Source organism: Oncorhynchus masou, chromosome 29, assembly GCF_036934945.1.
Source record: "Oncorhynchus masou masou isolate Uvic2021 chromosome 29, UVic_Omas_1.1, whole genome shotgun sequence".
NCBI classification, from domain to species: domain Eukaryota; kingdom Metazoa; phylum Chordata; class Actinopteri; order Salmoniformes; family Salmonidae; genus Oncorhynchus; species Oncorhynchus masou.
In genome coordinates, this window is record NC_088240.1 from 20,091,517 (window position 1) to 20,112,090 (window position 20,574).

A 20,574-nucleotide genomic window follows, 5' to 3' on the forward strand; every position below is an offset into this window, starting at 1 on the left:
GAAGCCCATTAACCCAAACTTCCTTTCTAAAATCTCCTAATCCCAGCATTACCTCTGAATGGCCTGAACCTAACCACCCCACCACCCCAACCTCCCCCTGACCCCAACATCTGACCTACAGCTATACATCCATACTCAAAATGGTGCCTTAACGCAAACAAAATATAAATGGTAAACCAAATACTGAGAATTGATGTGAAGACAAGTACGCTATTTTTCTTGTATCTTGAAGATGATTGAGTGTGACGTGGCAGGTTGTTATGGCTACACTTCCTTCCTGCACAACATGTGAAAATAGTAGTGTTTCATCCAATTGAGAGCTTGTGTATGGGAAAGCCTCTGACACATTGTCAATTTCACTGAGCACAACTTCCAAGCTGCGGTAGTCTGATATATTCCACTGCTTGCATGGTCTGCTTCAGTCCTGTTACACAAATATGGGCTTTGACACATGATATGGAGAAGAAAAAAAGTTTGGGGGATTGGTAACAAACCAGCATCCGTTTTCACCCAGTTTTGATGTTGTTGTAAGAAGAAGTGCTCAGCACCCATCTTTGATCCCAAAGGCTGCAGGTGTATTCATTGTTACACACACCTGTGACTGCAGTAGTATGAAGGCTCTCAGATCAGAAAGGACAAGCATGTACAGGATCCTGACTGATGATCAAATACATGATATCTTGTGTTATTTTAGTGAGGTATGGGCAGACTAAGTACATTAGCTATAAAAGACTACTGTTCAAATAATAGTGAATACAGTGCATGAAAGAAAATATACAGATTGAAAGTTACATGCCTCTTTGTGCTTACCAATGACATTATCTGTCAAATTAAATGAGGCAATTTAGTTTGTATAGGTTTAAATTGTGATTGTGATCATGATGATTGTTCCTCTTGTTCCATATCCTTTAAAGGTCAGATTTTGTTATTTTATTACTGTCTACCACCCTCGAATCAATATATTAGGATCATTTGAAAGACATCAATTTGTTAACAGTCCTAAGGACCTCCCCACTTCCCCATCTGGCAATATTTTTCCTTAAAGCCAATGTTCAGGTCATACAGATTGTCAGTGTTATTATATATGAGTATCACTGAAACATACTGTTACAACCATCAAAGACACAAAATACAAGTACAGTACCAGTCAAAAGTTTGGGCACATCTACTCATTCAAGGGTTTTTCTTTATTTGGACTATTTTCTACATTGTAGAATAGTGAAGACATCAAAACTATGAAATAACACATATGGAATCCTGTAGTAACCAAAAAAAGTGTTTAACAAATCAAAATATATTTTATATTTGAAATTCTTCAAAGTAGCTACCCTTTGCCTTGATGACAGGTTTGCAAACTCTTGGCATTTTCTCAACCAGCTTCATAAGGTAGTCACCTGGAAGGTATTTAAATTAACAGGTTTGCCTTGTTAAAAGTACATTTGATGAATTTATTTTCTTCTTAACGTGTTTGAGCCAATCAGTTGTGTTGTGACAAGTTAGGGGGGTGGTATACAGAAGATAGCCCTATTTGGTGAAAGACCAAGTCCATATTATGGCAAGAACAGCTCAAATAATATAAATTTCATAATTTAAATATTGCTTTCTCGGGAACAGGCCCAGATCCCCGTGATTTGCATGAAGAGGAGGCATAGAAAAAGGGTCCGGAGAGCGGGCTGCCTTCTGAGAATTTGTAGACAATCGAATAAACCCTTCCTTCCATTCTGCTAGAAAACATTAGACTACCAACGGGACATTCAAAACCGTAATAGCTTATGCTTCATGGAGACGTGGCTGAACGACGACACTCAACATACAGCTGGCTGGTTATTAACTGCACCGGCAGGATAGAAGAGTGCCGTCTAGTAAGACAAGGGGCGGTGGACTATGTATTTTCGTAAATAACAGCTGGTGCACGAAATCTAAGGAAGTCTCAAACTGTTGCTCGCCTGAGTATTTCATGATAAACTGTAGACCACACTACCTACCTAGAGAATTTATCCATATTTTTTGTAGCTGTTTACCACCACAGTCAGAGGCTGGCACTAAGGCAGCATTGAATGAGCTGTATTCCACCATAAGCAAACAAGAAAACGCTCACCCAGAGGCGGCGCTCCTAGTAGCCGGGGACTTTAATGCAAGGAAACTGAAATCTGTTTTACCAAATTTCTATCAGCATGTTAAATGTGCAAGCAGAGAAAAAAAAACTCTGGACCACCTTTACTCCACACACAGAGATGCATAAAAAGCTCTCCCTCGCCCTCCATTTTGCAAATCTGACCATAATTTTATCCTCCTGATTCCTGCTTAAAAGCAAAAATGAAAGCAGGGAGCACCAGTGACTAGATCAATAAAAAGTAGTCAGATGAAGTAGATGCTAAGCTACAGGACTGTTTTGCTAGCTAAGACTGGAAGATGTTCCAGGATTCCTCCGATGGCATTGAGTAGTACACAACATCAGTCATTTGCTTCATCAATAAGTGCATCGATGATGTCGTACCCACAGTGACCGTACATACTGTACATACCCCAACCAGAAGCCATGGATTATTACAGGCAACATCCACACTGAGCTAAAGGCTAGACCTGCCGCTTTCAAGGAGCAGGACTCTAACCTGGAAGCTTATAAGAAATCCCGCTATGCCCTCCAACGAATCATCAAACAGGCAAGCGTCAACACAGGACTAAGATTGAATCGTACTACACCAGCTCTGATGCTCGTCGGATGTGGCAGGGCTTGCAAACCATTACAGACTACAAAGGGAAGCACAGCCGAGAGCTGTCCAGTGACACGAGCCTACAAGACGAGCTAAACTACTTATTTTCTTGCTTCGAGCAAAATAACACTGAAACATGCATGAGAGCACCAGCTGTTCTGGAAGACTGTGTGATCATGCTCTCATCAGCCGATGTGAGTAAGACCTTAAAAACGTTTATGGCTGGGGGGCGGTATTGAGTAGCTTGGGTGAATAAGGTGCCCAGAGTAAACTGCCTGCTACTCAGGCCCAGAAGCTAAGATATGCATATTATAAGTAGATTTGGATAGAAAACATTCTGAAGTTTCTAAAACTGTTTGACTGATGTCTGTGAGTACCACAGGACTCATATGGCAGGCAAAAACCTGAGAAAAAAATCCAACCAGGAAGTGGGAAATCTGAGGTTTGTAGTTTTTCAAATCTTTGCCTATCCAAGATACAGTGTAAATTTGGTCCGATTGTACTTCCTAAGGGTTCCACTAGATGTCAACAGTCTTTAGAACCTTGTTCCAGGCTTCTACTGTGAAGGGGGAGCGAATGAGAGCTGTTTCAACCAGGTGTCTGGCCGAAGGCCATGAGCTGGTCACGCGCGTGGCCGTGAGAGCGACCTGCGTCCCATTGCATTTCTAATGACATAGGAATTGTCCGGTTGGAACATTATTGAGGATTTATGTTAAAAACATCATAAAGATTGATTTTATACATCGTTTGACATGTTTCTACGAACTGTAACGGAACTTATTGACTTTTCGTCTGGACCTAGTGCTTGCGCCTCATGAATTTGGATTTGTGAACTAAACGCACAAACAAAAAGGAGGTATTTGGACATAAATTATGGACTTTATCGAACAAAAGAAACATTTATTGTGGTATTGTGGAACTGGGATTCCTGGGAGTGCATTCTGATGAAGATCATCAAAGGTTAGTGATTCATTTTATCTCTATTTCTGCTTTTTGTGACTCCTCTCTTTGGCTAGAAGAATGGCTGTGTTTTTCTGTGACTCGGTACTGACCTAACATAATCGTTTGGTGTGCTTTCGTCGTAAAGCCTTTTTGAAATCGGACACTGTGGTGGGATTAACAACAAGTTTATCTTTAAAAGGGTGTATAATACTTGTATGTTTGAGGAATTTTAATTATGACATTTCTGTTGCTTGAATTTGGCGCCCTGCACTTTCACTGGCTGTTGTCATATAGATCCCGTTAACAGGATTTCAGCCGTAAGACAGGTCAACATTGATGAGGCAATAGGGCCAGACGGATTACCAGGATGTATACTGCGAGCATGCACTGACCAACTGGCAAGTGTCTTCACTGACATTTTTCAACCTCTCCCTGTCCGAGTCTGTAATACCAACATGTTTTAAGCAGACTACCATAGTGCCTGGGCCCAAGAACACTAGGGTAACCTGCCTAAATGACTACTGACCCATAGCACTCACGTCTGTAGCCATGAAGTGCTTCGAAAGGCTGGTCATGGCTGACATCAACACCATTATCCCAGAAACACTAGACCCACTCCAAGTTTCATACTGCCCCAATGGATCCACAGATGATGCAATCTCTTTTGCACTCTACACTGCCCTTTCCCACCTGTACAAAAGGAACACCTATGTGAGAATGCTATTCATTGAATACTTCTCAGCGTTCAACTCCATAGTGCACACAAAGGTCATAAATAAGCTAAGGACCCTGGGAATAAACACCTCCCTCTACAACTGGATCCTGGACTTCCACAGAACTCTGCAGCTATACGCCATTCCATCTGGTTTGCATTTAGTGGGACTATCATTTGTTTTTCAACAAATCATTTGTTTTTCCTACCAATCTTCGACTTCGGCGATGTCATTTCTAAAATAGCCTCCAACACTCTACTCAACAAATTGGATGCAGTCTATCACAGAGCCATCTGTTTTGTCACCAAAGCCCCATATATTACCCACCACTGCGACCTGTACGATCTCGTTGGCTGGCCATTGCTTCATACTCGTCGCCAAACCCACTGGTTCCAGGTCATCTACAAGTCTCTGCTACGTAAAGCCCCGCCTTATCTCAACTCACTGGTCACCATAGCAGCACCCACCCGTAGCTCGCGCTCCAGCAGGTATATCTCACTGGTCACCCCCAAAGTCAATTCCTCCTTTGGCCGCCTTTCCTTCCAGTTCTCTGCTGCCAATGACTGGAACGAACTACAAAAATCACTTAAGCTGGAGACTCTTACTCCCTCCCTAGCTTTAAGCACCAGCTGTCAGAGCAGCTCACAGATCACTGCACCTGTACATAGCCCATCCAACTACCTCATCCCCATACTGTATTTATTTATTTTTCTTGCTCCTTTGCACCCCAGTATCTCTACTGCACATTCATCTTCTGCACATCTACCATTCCAGTGTTTAATTGCAATTTTATAAATACTTCGCCACCATGGCCTATTTATTGCCTTACTTCCCTTATCATACCTCATTTGCACTCACTGTATATAGACTTTTCATTTATCTACTGTATTATTGGCTGTATGTTTGTTTATTCCATGTGTAACTCTGTGCTGTTGTATGTGTCGAACTGCTGTGCTTTATCTTGGCCAGGTCACAGTTGTAGCCTACCTGGTTAAATAAAGGTTAAATAAAATAAAAAATAAAAAAGAGAAGGAAAAGCAGCCAACAAGTGCTCAGCTCATGTGGGAACTCATTTAAGACTGTCGGAAAAGCATTCCAGGTGAAGCTGGTTGAGAGAATGCCAAGAGAAGCTGTCATCAAGGCAAAGGGTGGCTACTTTGAAGAATCTAAAATATATTTTGATTTATTTAACTGTTTTTTTTGGTTGCTGCATATGTGTTATTTCATAGTTGTGAAGTCTTCACTATTATTCTACAATGTAGAAAATAGTACAAATAAAGAAAAACCCTTGAATGAGTAGGTGTCGGAACGTTTGACTGGTACTGTATAGAGAAGGTGGATGTGGAATGTCCTGACTTAACACCCCCAATAAATCTGGCTCAACTTTCCTTTTTAGTTTCTTGTTTTCCCCACACTTTTTGTATGGTCTCAGACAGTACCTACAGCCATTGCATGATATTCTATAGCCTATTGCACATAAAACAGCCCATTGGAAAAAGACAGTTCCAATGCCTCCCATAAAGAGAAAGACAAGAATATACAAGCCATACTGCTTTTATCACTACAGGTGACCCATTCTTTATCTAAGCACATCATGATTGCACATTGATAATGTCTCTGGGATGATATTGAGATATTGCATAAAACTGCAGAAAAGCCAAGAATAACAACAAACATAATAATGTCTCACGGCATCATGAGTGCTAACACCTGTGATGACATCATTACAACAGATACACATCTATTTTCCAAGTGGAGGCATGTAGGGCTGAAATGGGGCTGTTGAAAACACTGACACTGTGGTATATTAAATTGTATAACTGGTTACATCTAGGGCCGAGTCCCAAAATGTCTCTCATTCTCGCCGTGGCAGTTTTATTTCCTACCACCAGGGGGAATCATTTGAGCAAATATGTCTGGACTGTTTCAATATGCGTTGATGACTGTTATCGAGTCCTTGCCAATATTACATACTTTAAACTTGATTTATTGTACACCTTTTGCCATTGCTGAAATCAGTATTTTTCACATGACCAGATATTTAACCATGATAGTTATGGTGTTCTAATGAACTACTGGAGTGCCACAATTTCAGTCTTATGAAATGACTACACTCTTACAGTGGTCCCTCTCAATTTGGTACAGTAGTCTTTGTTTGTAATACTAGAGTCTAGACTATGGACTCCATCAACAGAATGTATTCACAAGACTTTCCCACATTCCCTGTGATAATATTTATCCTCTATATGAGGTCGGAAAAACTGTTAAGTGTGGGAGACTTCTGAACATAGATGCCCTTGGAATATTGTTCTGACATTCACCATGTAACGGTCGTCGTCAGTGGATGAAGAAGAGGACGAAGGTGCAGCGTGGTATGTGTCTATATCTTTTAATAAAGAAGTTGAACACTGAACAAAAACAATAACCCGACAACTGAAAACAGTTCTGGCTGGTGCAGACACAACAGAAAACAGAAAACAATCACCCACGAAACACAATAGAAAATAGGTTACCTAAATATGGTTCTCAATCAGGGACAACGATTGACAGCTGCCTCTGATTGAGAACCATACCAGGCCAAACACAGAAATAGCAAATCATAGAAAACCGGACATAGACAACCCACCCAACTCACACCCTGACCATACTAAAACAAAGACATAACAAAAGAACTAAGGTCAGAACATGACACACCACTACTTCCCTAAACAATACTGCATTGTGCAGCACTGTAGGCACTGATATCAGCAGGCTGCTCTTCTCAACTCTTCAAAAGATAACTATCGCGCTCTCCCAAAAGCTTGTTCAGACAAACAGAGGTGTAATGGGTTCCTACACAAAAAGATGTTGCATAACGCTTACCAAGCATACGAACACATTACACCTCTGTCTGCTATTCTTAACTCTACAAGCTTCCCAAAGTGGATAGTGCCATTAAGTTACTTTCCAATAACTGATCAATGTTATAATGTTTTTTAATCTGCTCAATGTATTTTGATTGATGTGTGAGTGTCCCTCTGAGGCTGTTGGCCAGGTAATAAACTCAATCATTTTGCTAGGTGGGTTATCCTTGACTTTCCACTCTGACTCTTAGCATTACCGTTAACGTGAGGTTAAGGAACCTTGTATTCATTGAATATAATATTGAGAGAAAAAAATGAACTTTGAAAAAAGTTTTTTCCGTACACTATTAATGAACGTGATGGGTACTATCAGAGCTGATGGGAATGAGATACAGCACAGGGTAGAGTGAAGACATTTAGTGGCCAGTAGATGGCAATGTTGCCACATACAAACTTGTGGGTGCTGAGTACTCTGCTTTTTTAGTGGTTTGTTTAATTTGTAATAATTATTTCCAGGAGATGATCCAGCATTAATAACAAACAATGGATAATTAATTTAGGTTTTCTCGTCTGAGGAACATAATTATCAAAATTACATATGTAATGGAAAATAGAACACATCTTGGATTCTAATTTTGATTTGTTCTTTCTCTCTGACACACACACACGCACACATGCACGCACGCACACACGCACACACACACACACACACACCATTTGTATAGCGGTTCTATGATCTATTTTGCAATATAATATAATGACAATGCCAATCACTGTAACCTCACCTGGAAAAATATCTCTAGGAAGGGCTTAGTAACCTCATAAATTACCTTTATTATGTGAAAAATACTGCTTGTCCATTGTTCCAGTCCACCTTACACAACAACTTTCTTCTGCCACATACAAAACTCCCTGGCCCATAGCTCATACATACACACAGTGTCATTGATATATGTCTTTATAGGGACTAAAGCAGCTCAGTAATTAAGTAGACCCAATGCATACAAACAATCCCATTAGTAAAGCAAGGTGATAGTGTGGGGTGACGACTCACTCGGCTGTATTACTACTTTCATTGGCTGGCTAAGCTGAGTGGATGGCCCCATTACACAGCAAAATGCTGACATGACATAGCACCAGGCTGAATCAACTGATTTCACAGCGGTAACTAGGCTATAGCAGACATTCCCCGTCCCCTATCCTTCAAAACAAACAATGCATTATCACTATTAGACCACATCTCCAGTTAGATTTCTGTATAAATCATATTGTGTTTTAGATGTATCCAGGCTGTGAGGTGAAATTCATGAACCACCCAGAGCATTTAGTGTCCCATGGGGGAACGCTGTGAAAGTTATAAACTAGACATTTAATGTTAGTATTTAGCTTGCTTTTATTTTACCAAAATATGCAATCGATCTTACAAGGAGTCCTGTTCTATTGTCTGAACACTGTGATGATGTAGAAATATTGACCTTGGTGATACTGTTATCTTAGTAAAATGATTTTGCATTAAATGAAAAGCTTTTGGTCTTCTCAAAGGTGTTGTTAGATTACATTGCGGTAATACACATTGGTTTTAATTACAAAGTGAAAGATTAACAACTGAGAAAAAATGAGGGCGAACAATGGTTTTGAATGAGATTTGTCACCTCAGTGGACAATGAAGCAGAACTGTAAATTGTCATTTCTAGCTACCGAGTGTGAAGGGGGTTCATAACATAATATTCAGCGCTGTCAGCATCTCCATTAAAACCTGGAATCGCTGACATTTCAACTAGCTATACCATTAAAGTAATCTGCATTGTACATGTTCTATTTTGGCTATTGTGACTAAAGACTGTCTCCGAACATCATGTCTGCTGTGGAAAAGGATCTTTAATATAAACATTTGATTCATTTAGCAGAATCAAACCCACAACCCTGGCATAGCAAGTGCCATGCTCTACCAAGTGCCATGCTCTACCAAGTGCCATGCTCTACCAAGTGCCATGCTCTACCAAGTGCCATGCTCTACCAAGGGCCATGCTCTACCAAGTGCCATGCTCTACCAAGTGCCATGCTCTACCAAGTGAGTCACACAGGACTATAATATTAACTTAGGTTACAATCTAAAAGCTTTCATGTTTACTTTCCTGCAAGGGTATGTATATGAAATACATTCTCACATTGACTTTAAGTGGGAGTTGTAACAGCCTATGGTGTCAAAATCATTATAATTATTAAGGTTAATTTGGCCATTCGGACCAAAACAAATATTGAGCAGTATTACATAGGCCTAGATTATGTGTAAACATATTGCAGTTTGGATACAGATTGTTCTAGTAATAGAGCCAAATCAAGATCGATTTTCTATAAGAGATAACCACTCAATCATGAAGGGAATCAAGTTGCTTCTCACCACAGATAATCCCTGTATAATCTATTGCACATTCTCAGTACATTAGAATATAAAACCTACTAGAGACATCAACTGTCATGTCATTCATTAACACTTATTGTTTGAGTACTTGGAGGAGGGAAGGAAGCAAGAGGTGGAAGGAGGAGAAGAGAAGCAGCAGGAGCCACAGGTCATCAACCCTTGACCCCTGACCTCAGCTCTTGAATCGCTGGCATATGTCTGATTTCCCCACTTTTCCCCTCACTCCCTCCCTCCCTCCCTCCCTCAGTAATTTGACTATAGCTGAGAAAGAATGCACTGCACTTCCTTTAAGAAGCATTCCTCAATGTGTGAACTACCCCTCTCTATCACCACTACACCCAACCTGAGCCACCTCTGGTCTCTTGGTCCTCCCTTTCATGAACACTCACACTTGACTTTTTTTCCACTCTTACCACCTCTGACTTTGTTGATAGCTACTTTATTGAGTAAACATGTACTTACTATGACTGTGATATGTGGTTGTCTCACCTGAATACCTTATGAGAGACGCACTAACTGTAAGTTGCTCTGGATAAGAGCTTCTGCTAAATGACAAAAATGTCATGTCAGATGTGAACATGGTAATATATTTCCTCCAGATAAACATCTCAGCGGAGAAGTATCGACCTAATAGATTTATGTGAGAAGATAAAATACATTATACATTTGCAGCAAAAAGTGTAGTCATATAAAAAGTATATTCCCTCTGAGAAGTGGAATTTCACAAAGGTAAACACTCAAACCCTGTCGCTGAAAATAGCTTTCCTTTTCTTGTATGCTGTGTTGCTCTGTCTGGAAAATGGGTCTGTATGACATAACAGCACCATAGAAACCCTCATGCGTCTCTCGCCTGTGCGGTTGCTTGCAGTGGGGGATGGGAAGGATGGAAGTAGGGGGGGGGGTACAGTGTTACTGAGTTCACAAAGCCTTTCCTCACTCACACGCATGTGCACACAGAGGCATACACATAGGCACTAACTTACACACACACGCACAAACACACACCCTAACACAAACACACACACAGATGCGAGCACACACAAACATGTGCATAAACACTAGCACTCACACACATACACAGTCGGCTTCTTATTGGTGGGTGGATTGTCTTGGCCCTGCCAGACTGACTCACACCCTGCCTGTGCTCGTATTCTCTTTATGGTATGATTAAAGCAGGAGGGCTTGGGAGCTAAATCCAATATGTCAATGGCTACTGCAGCACAGTGAGAAACAGAGACACAGCTGGATAAAACCCTGCTAGAGGCTGCGCTTCCCAGTGCTAATAACAGCCCAACAAGAGCTGTGTGACTATCGGCACCCTTCCCCCACATCAACATATTACCATCCCCACTCTGTGCTGTCTAGAAAGGTCACGTGACCCTCATCAGTCTCCCGGGTTGGGGGAGGGGGAACAGACTGAACCTGTTCTTTGTTAGGAGGTCAGACCCAGCTCCATGGCAGGAAGAGTTCTTACCACATACACACTAATAGCCGTACTCTTACTGGCTACAAATTAAGCCCAGTTCAAAAAATGAACATAAGGCCCTTCTTCAGAGCAGAAAACACTAGCCACGCTGGCCACAAAATCCCCAGAGGCCTGGAAAGTGCAGTTGGAAAAGGCAATTTTTTTGCCCGTTGACCCCTAAATAAGGGGGTAATATTGTAATAAGACAATGTGATGAGGAATATGATCAAATCCTTTCATCTGTTTGTACAGCCAATATATATATTTAATCAGAATAAAGTAGAAAAGATGGTTTTACCATAAAATCATTTGCAGAGGAAAGGAGAAAGCTAAATTCTGGGATGCAAGGATGCAGCAACTTTACTCGCAAGAATGATTTATAAAGTTTGATGTAAAAGTGTAATGTCTTTGGATGGTTTTACTGTCAGTTACATCTTAATTAATCTAAATTATATTTAAATTCAATTTTGGCTATGAGTGATGCTTTTGATATACAGTCACACTTAGCAGTTCATTATCCACATTTTACTTGGCTACAGTAGTAGTACAGTCGGTATCACTATCATTGGTAAAATAAAATGTGGTAACGGTAACAGTGATAGTACTAAAGTACTATGCAATACTATGTAATAAGTGTTAATAACAATGTTATTACATAGGTATGAATCCATTGCTATTTTTTTCAAACGTGTGCATGGTACTCTGACCTACTGTGTGATGATGAATTGCATAATTCTTTAGTCTTTTGTGCGCAAATATTCACGCTCATACGGTAACCAAAGGAATGTGTCACACGAATGTAGAGCAGTAACGATGTCAACTTGTTATTTACTTTCCAAATCTGAATGACTGAGCAATGCCAAAGGAGAATTAATCAACCACTATGTGACCCTACAGGCGAAAAATACAGATCAGTGGGGGAGGGGAATCAACTCAAAGGCCAGATACAATGTAGGGTTGCATCATTTGAAGATTACTACCGTAGCCCTTTTACCAGATCTAACCAACCCAAGGTCTTTGGCCTTTGTGCATTAGAAACATTAGTCATTTTCTAACAAAGCTAAGATTATAATGATTGCAATTCTTCAAACTTGGAATTCCGATTCACTTCAAATATATATTTTGGGATTACAGTGTAGTTTATTCTTGATTGATGTAGACGTTTAATCAAACAATAATATTTTACCATATAAAGTAATACATAGGCCTACTTTAAAATAATACCACACAATATGTTTTGTAGGGGTTGCAATTACATTAATCAATAATCATTGTTATCATCACTTAATGTATATTTGTCTTTTAAAATGGCAAAATGCAATGTAAAAATTACAAGTAGGCTACCAAAGACAATACATGACTATAGCTACAATGCTCTTTGGTTGAAGTTTGCAGTGGCCATGTTCTGAGACCACATGTAGCCTACATGTACATGCAATTATGTACAAGAAATTACCTTGAGGCAATAACAGCTAATAACCATACTTTTTAAATGGCACAATAGAGGAAATCATTGAAGAGAGGTCAAACAATGCCATTCACATGCATTAGAATTGACTATAAATTCTCATTTTTTATCTATAAAGAACATGGCATGTAGACAAAATAACATAATGGTATTTCGTTAACATTTAGGCTACTGGAATGATTTTTATGTTTTGAATAAGCAGGATCAAGGTCAGGTGCTGATTTTTTCATTGTAGGTCACGACAGTCTCTATCTATCTCTCAGCCCTCTTTCTCTATGCCGATGAGCGCTTGCTGCTGTCTCTTGACGTTCTATTTTCAGAAACGCTGAAAACTCAATTGCATACATCCCCAGCTTTAGACCTCGCGCTTCTTTAAACTTTACATGCCACACAATCATTTGCCAGGAATATATATTTTAGACCATCTCTGTTACCTTCGGAACGCAGTTAGAGATAGCAGCGGTGGACAGAACTTGTATGATAAGCAAAATGGGAGGAAAGTCGTCCCTTGCTTATTGAGTTGCAGGCTCTCCTTGTGGAAGTGGAAGAGGTGGCGGCAACACCACGAGCTCACTCTCTGAGAAAGGTAAGTTAGAACTTTTGTTCAAGTTTCATTAATAGTAACATTGTATTTCCATGAATTATACATTGTTGCATGTTAATACTTGCTGAACTGAGTAACACTGTTTATTATGACACGTTTACTGTATCACACTACATGTGTAGAAATGTCTTCCAAAGGAACATTTAGATTTTTTAATTGTTAGTAGTCTAAAATAAACGTTTCTTTTTATTTTAACATAGTACTTTAATTATTGTATATTTTGACATAAATGAAACATTTTGAGGAGCTGCAATACATCAAATGTAGTAACTTCTGGTGGCAGTTATTGTGTTTCCCTGCTGAGTTATAATCCTGATTTTTAGACTAAAGAGTAAATGAAAAAGAAAACGTGTGATGCAATTTAACATACTCAAACGTAATTATAAAATGTAATATTGGCCACATTTAAAAGGTATTGCTCATGCTGATAGTTCGGAAGCGCACGAGTGGGGGAGGGGAAGTAGAGTCAACTGCACCACAAGTCAGACAGACATTGGCTTCATAGTAGCTTAACCTGCTGCCAGGGTTACTTCTTTTTACAGTATAAGTCAAAATGGTGACATTTAGCCCACGTCAAAAAGCAACACTCACCCTCCAGCCCATTCAATACATTAGTTCAAATGCTAATTGGGCATTAGATTTTAGCGTTTGTGTATTTCCTTATATTTACACATGAAATTAGAGGAGTCTTTCGAGAATGGATATACTGAGTGGTATTGGCGAAGCTTGTGGATAGGTCACTGGGAGGTTTGAGGTTTGGAAGAGGCATCATCACATGGAATGTAGCCTAGGCCTATCCCACTGGGCAAAAACTGGTTGACTCAACGTCATTTCCACACCATAAATGTTTTTTAATAATTCCACGTTTAATCAGCTTGGAATTGTTAAAAATGTTCCTTTATTTAACGAGGCAAGTCAGTTAAGAATAAATTCTTATTTACAATGACAGCCTACCGGGGTACAGTGGGTTAACTGCCTTGTTGAGAGGCAGAACGACAGATTTTTTACCTTGTAAGTTCAGGATTTGATCCAGCAAACGTTCAGTTACTGGCCCAATGCTTTAACCACTAGGCTACCACCTGCTGCAAAAAGTACTTTTTTTCACCCAACTTTTACCCTAAATCCAATATCATGGTTGAATTCACGTTAGTTGACAACTCAACCAAATGTAAATACAAAATAGACATTTAACTGATGTCTGTGCCCAGTGGGATGGCACCACCTCGATCACCTGTTGATCTGATGGTATCTAGGTCCTTACGTTAGACACAGAACACAGCGCTGTAAAGACTATTTAGGCTCTATGTTAACATAAAGTTATTTCCATCCTCCCATTTACATTTTATGGGATAATGTGCAGTCATATAAAACTTGACAACAAAAAACAACATTCTTCAACGTATGGCAAGAGTTTATCAGTACAGTGAGACTGGAATTATTGTATTCTAACTCTTATGATGATCCTCCATTACCAAGGAATCTGAACTAATAAAGGCCTAGAATACCAACAAAAACTGGAGCTTGTCTTGCCTGTCTCCACTGGTTTGGTTGTAGAGTGAAACCAAATGACTCATAAGAACAACTGGTTTAGTGCCATCTATTAAAAGAACAATGGGGGTTTATTATAACTTAATTGCTGCTCCTGGATGACAAGGCTTTTCCATTTGTGGAAATCTACAAGCTATTAGAGAGTGGTAATGTAGAAAGTCATTAGTAAGCTATGACTGTGAACCTTGACCCCATTTTGGAGATGGAGCAGTATCGATGGTTAATAGCAACGCAAAGCCTTAATGCAGCGTTTCCCGAGCTCGGTCCTCGGGACGCTAAGGGGTGCGTGCACGTTTCGTCAACGCTTAATGATTAGTTGATTATTTGAGTCAGCTGTGTAGAGCTAGGGAAAAAACCCAAACATGTATCCCTTAGTGTCCCAAGGACCGAGTTTGGGAAATCCTGCAATGATATTGTCAAGATTTTGAATTGGTTATGTCTCAGTGAACATTATGTTCTGGGAGATTATATAGTTGTTTTTCTCCCGATGAGCAGGGTTTCAGAAGACCCAGATTTTTTACACTTGAATGTCTCAGCTTTCTAGAGGGCCTAGATGAATAATATTGTTGGCCATGGTATGTCAATTGGTTCAGTGATCTGATTTGGCCTTTGGCTTTAGTGGTGAGTGGTGACGTTGTGTGTTCAGGTTAGAAATGCCTGGATGGTTGTTGCTAAAGTGACTAGAATGACTTATACAATAGCCAACTTAAAATAATTTGGTCACATACACTGGATATCTGTAGTGAAATGTGTTGTTTTACAGCAGGCAACCCTGGACATGGAGTGCCGCAGGCACTATGTTTTTGATTTAACTGACCTGGAAGACCAGGTGTGTTGGATTTAGACAATCACGGAACTGATCAATTAGATCAGTTGGTCAGGGCTGCTTTCAGTACATTAAAACGTAATTGAATGGAAGTGGTACTGTACTAAACGACCAGTTGAAAAATGGGGAAGGACTGGGTTGTGGGTTCAGAATGCACCGCTGCCTTTTAAATATGTCACTCATTGCGTCAAGCCACACACTGGCACGCCCAATGAATGGAGTAAACATAGATCAATGTCCATTCAAGAATGTTTTGGGAAAACGTGTCATTCAGTAAAAAACATTCAGCAATGTAGCAAATGTTCAAGCGAACTGAGTTCACCCCTTGTTTAGGGCCAGCCTAGATGGAATTTAACTTAATCCTGCAGTACCTTAGGCACTCCAGGAACAGGGTTGCCTACCCATAGCCATAGTAGTACGGCACCCCTGGAGCAAATTAGGGTTAAGGGCACATCGGCTAATTTTTATTATTACATTTTTCTTTTCTTTTTTTACCTTGTCCACTGGTTTGGTTGTAGAACCAATGCTCTAACCGCTATGCTATCTACCGCTCTTTCAGATGGACTTTTTGCCCTCAGTTGTAGTCTTTTTTAAATATTAGTTTTCATTTTTCAATTAGACATGTTTTACATACAACAAAAACATTAATTGCCTGAAGAAAGAAAGTAGCGTAAAACAGAAAAGGTAACCTATTTCCTTCCATGAACCAATAACACAACCCTACCATTCTCCAATGTTCCACTGTAGGCTAATGGCCATTTAGACGCTCTCCTTCAGTCAGTAGTTTGTTGTTTCCTTTGGTTATACATTTTGTTATTTAGATACATTTATGAAAGTTACCCCTTTGTGCAAGAGATGAGATCTTTCAAATAGAGGGCATTTTGTGTGGAACTCCCATTTGTTCACAGCAGTGCTTCAATTCCCATTCACCAGCAGTACCTGAAGTTAGCCCCAGATACAGAAACCCCATGTGACAACCACTCTCAAACTCTGCATATTTATGCAGCAATATTTCTTTCTAATAGAACATGGGAGGAGGCATGGCAGGCAAGAGGGGCTTACGGTTCGCATGGGCCACCAGCCAGTTGGCATGCCAATATTTTACTGAGAAATAACACCCATTGATGGCATTACAGCCTTGTTCAAGATTACATCCATTTATTTGGGATCTGGGATGGTTGTGTTTGTTGTTGTGTCTGGCTCAACCCTCATGACTTTGTTTATGTGTATGCCATACATGTAAAGACAAGTTGCAGGCCTGTCGAGAGTGTACCGGAGGCCACAACAAAAACCTCAATGTACATGTTGTTACGGCAACTGCTCGCTGCAGCTGCGAATCAATCTCTATTCTCAGACCTAAACTGTAATGATTGCTATAGATTCCAGACAGACTCCATTCTGCTCCTGGTAAAGCACAAAAGTAATTGAGACATATCCAATAAGCTATCCTATGAATTGTGTAACCCAGGAGATAGTGGTGTCATATATGTGTCAGGTTTGTGATGTGTCATAAAAAGGATAGCGAGAGTACAGGGGAATACACAGGGGAATACACATTAAGCTTTAAACCCATAGGCCTACTGTTTATTGAAAGTTGTAAAAAAAAAAAAAATTGTAAAAAATTTGGTAGATTTATCTGATGACCTGCCAATTTTTTCCATGTATGATTTCACAATATCACAGTGTATTGGGGGAGCATTTACTGTGAACCCATGATACAACATCAGAAAGGAATTTGTGTGACATTGTATTGTCCCCAATGAGTTGTGAGGTTTTTTCTAGTGTGACAAAGAAAACCTGAATCCCTTCTCTTTAGTTCTGTTGCTGTATTTTTTCCTTGAGAATAATTAGTTTGATGTGAATACTTACCATTAAATCATTAGCCTACTGTAAGTCAGCTGTTCGGCATGGTTAACACTAGTGGGGAAAACAATCGATACAGTTGCATATCACAATGTTATTTTTGGACAATATTCATTTGACTCCAATTATCAATTTGTTAAAAGAATATATATATATATATATATATATATTCGAGGTCGACCGATTAATCGGAATGGCCGATTAATTAGGGCCGATTTCAAGTTTTCATAACAATCGGAAATCAGTATTTTGGGGCGCCGATTTCCGATTATTTATTTATTTATTTTAATGTTTTAATATATTTTTTTATACCTTTTATTTAACTAGGCAAGTCAGTTAAGAACAAATTCTTATTTTCAATGACTGCCTAGGAACTGTGGGTTAACTGCCTTGTTCAGGGGCAAAACGACAGATTTTCACCTTGTCAGCTCAGGGGTTTCAATCTTGCAACCACACAGTTAACTAGTCCAACGCTCTAACCATTGCACTCCACGAGTAATCTGCCTGTTACGCGAATGCAGTAGAAGCCAAGGTAAATTGCTAGCTAGCATTAAACTTATCTTATAAAACAATCAATCATAATCACTAGTTATAACTACTAATCCAGTTTAGCAGGCAATATTAACTAGGTGAAATTGTGTAATTTCTCTTGCATTCATTGCACGCAAAGTCAGGATATATGCAAGTTTGGGCTGCCTGGCTCATTGCGAACTAATTTGCCAGAATTTTATGTAATTATGACATACATTGAAGGTTGTGCAATGTAACAAGACTATTTAGACTTAGGGATGCCAGCCGTTAAGATAAAATACCGAACGGTTCCGTATTTCACTGAAATAATAAATGTTTTGTTTTCGAAATGATAGTTTCCGGATTCGATCATATTAATGAACAAAGGCTTGTATTTCTGTGTGTCATTATGTTATAATTAAGTCTGATTTGAAAGAGCAGTCTGACTGAGCAGCAGCAGGCCCGTAATCATTCATTCAAACAGCACTTTTGTGTGTTTTGCCAGCAGCTCTTCACAAGCACAGCGCTGTTTATGACTTTAAGCTTGTCAGCCTAATGGCTGGTGTAACCAATGTGAAATGGCTAGCTAGTTAGCTGGGTGTGCGCTAATATTGTTTCAAGCGTCACTCGCTTTTGGAGTAGTTATTCCCCTTGCGCTGCAAGGGCCGCGGCTTTTGTGGAGCGTTGGGTAACAATGCTTCGAGTGTAGCTGTTGTCGAAGTGTTCCTGGTTCGAGCCCAGGTAGGGACGAGGAGGGGGACGGAAGCTATACTGTTACACTGGCAATACTATAGTGCCTATAAAATTTGTAAGTCGCTCTGGATAAGAGCGTCTGCTAAATGACTTAAATGTAAATGTAAATGTAAGAACATCCAATTGTCAAAGGTATATGAAATACAAATGGTATAGAGAGAAATAGTCCAATAAATACTATATTAACTGCAACCTAAAACCTCTTACCTTGGAATATTGAAGTCTCATGTTAAAAGGAACCACCAACTTTCATATGTTCTCATGTTCTGAGCAAGGAACTTAAATGTTAGCTTTTTTACATGGCACATATTTTACATGGCACATATTCATATATGGCACATATTACTTTCTTCTCCAACACTTTGTTTTTGCATTATTTAAACCAAATTGAACATGTTTCATTATTTATTTGAGGCTAAATTGATTTTATTGATGTTTTATATTAAGTTAAAATAAGTGTTATTGTTGTAATTGTCATTATTACAAATGAAAAATATCAAAAATCAGCCGATCATAATCGGTTGACCTCTAATATATATATATATATATATTTGTATTTTTTGCTAGCGCTAGTCAGCTTTACCTGTGCCAAAATGCCTGTGTTTTTCATCTTATAGCTTGGCCTCACTATTATTTTTTAATAGTGAACTAATGTGTTTTCAGCACTTTTATTTCATGACTGACTCATTTTCTCATGCACAGGTTTGATGGACATTCTTGAAACATTTTGTTGAAAATGTATTTTCTCTGAGAAATTATGCTAATTATTTTCACCCAAATTGGCCATGTAAATATATAGGATTCAGATAATATCCAATACATATAGTACCCAACATCTGATTTAGACCAAACCTTTTCCTACCAATGAGTAAGACATGAGGAATCCCCCACTTCCCCAAGACAATCGCACCCCAACAACTAGTATACAGTATCAGTTCTCTAAGTTTGACAAGTGGTATGAAGCCTTGGCTTGTAGTATTGTTTTTCCATGTTATGTAATGTATTCCCGGTGAATCTGGTGATTAGTTTTTTTGCCACTGTTGAGAAATTAGTAATTGAATTCACTTGCATTATTTACCATAAAGTAGTGTGAAAGTACCAGGTTTTGGTATGGGATGTGGAGGTGCTGTGGGTGGTTTTTGACCTTTTGGGGGGGATTCCTCATCTTGCTCAGTGGAATGAAGAAGTTTGGTTCAAATCGGAAGTTGGGTACTATATTTATTGAAACGATTTCAGAACAACCTGAGATACTGATTGTTGGATACTGATTATTGGAAGAACAAAAAAGCTGTTACCGATTAATCGGACAATTTAAAAATATATATATATTTGTAATATTGAGAATTATAACAATACTGAATTAACACTTATTTTAACTTAATATAATACACCTATAAAATCTATTTAGCCTCAAATAAATAATGACACATGTTCAATTTGGTTTAAATAATGCAAAAACAAAGTGTGGGAGAAGAAAGTAAAAGTGTAATATGTGCCATGTAAGAAAGCTAACGTTTAAGTTCCTTGCTCAGAATATGAGAACATATGAAAGCTGGTGGTTCCCTTTAACACGAGTCTTCAATATTCCCAGGTAAGACGTTTTAGGTGGTAGTTATTATAGGAATAAAGGACTATTTCTCTCTATATGATTTGTATTTCATTAACCTTTGACTGTTGGATGTTCTTATAGGCACTTCAGTATTGCCAGTGTAACAGTATAACTTCCATCCCTCTCCTCGCCGCTACCTGGGCTCGAACCAGGAACACATCGACAACAGCCACACCCGAAGCAGTGTTACCCATGCCGAGCAAGGGGAATAACTACTCCAAGTCTCAGAGCGAGTGATGTTTGAAACGCTATTAGCACGCACCCCGCTAACTAGCTAGCCATTTCACATCGGTT

The 20,574-nt window shown here is 39.3% G+C and overlaps 1 protein-coding gene across 1 annotated transcript in view; it reads left to right on the forward strand.

The window, feature by feature from the left end:
• The first annotated feature begins 12,809 nt into the window (after positions 1–12,809).
• The window catches only part of LOC135519145 (F-box-like/WD repeat-containing protein TBL1X), a 78,170-nt gene continuing 70,405 nt past the window's right edge, over positions 12,810–20,574 (forward strand). The window contains exon 1 of the mRNA XM_064944220.1: positions 12,810–13,153. The gene's annotated coding sequence lies outside the window, so the exon portion shown is untranslated. The remainder of the gene's footprint in view (positions 13,154–20,574) is intronic.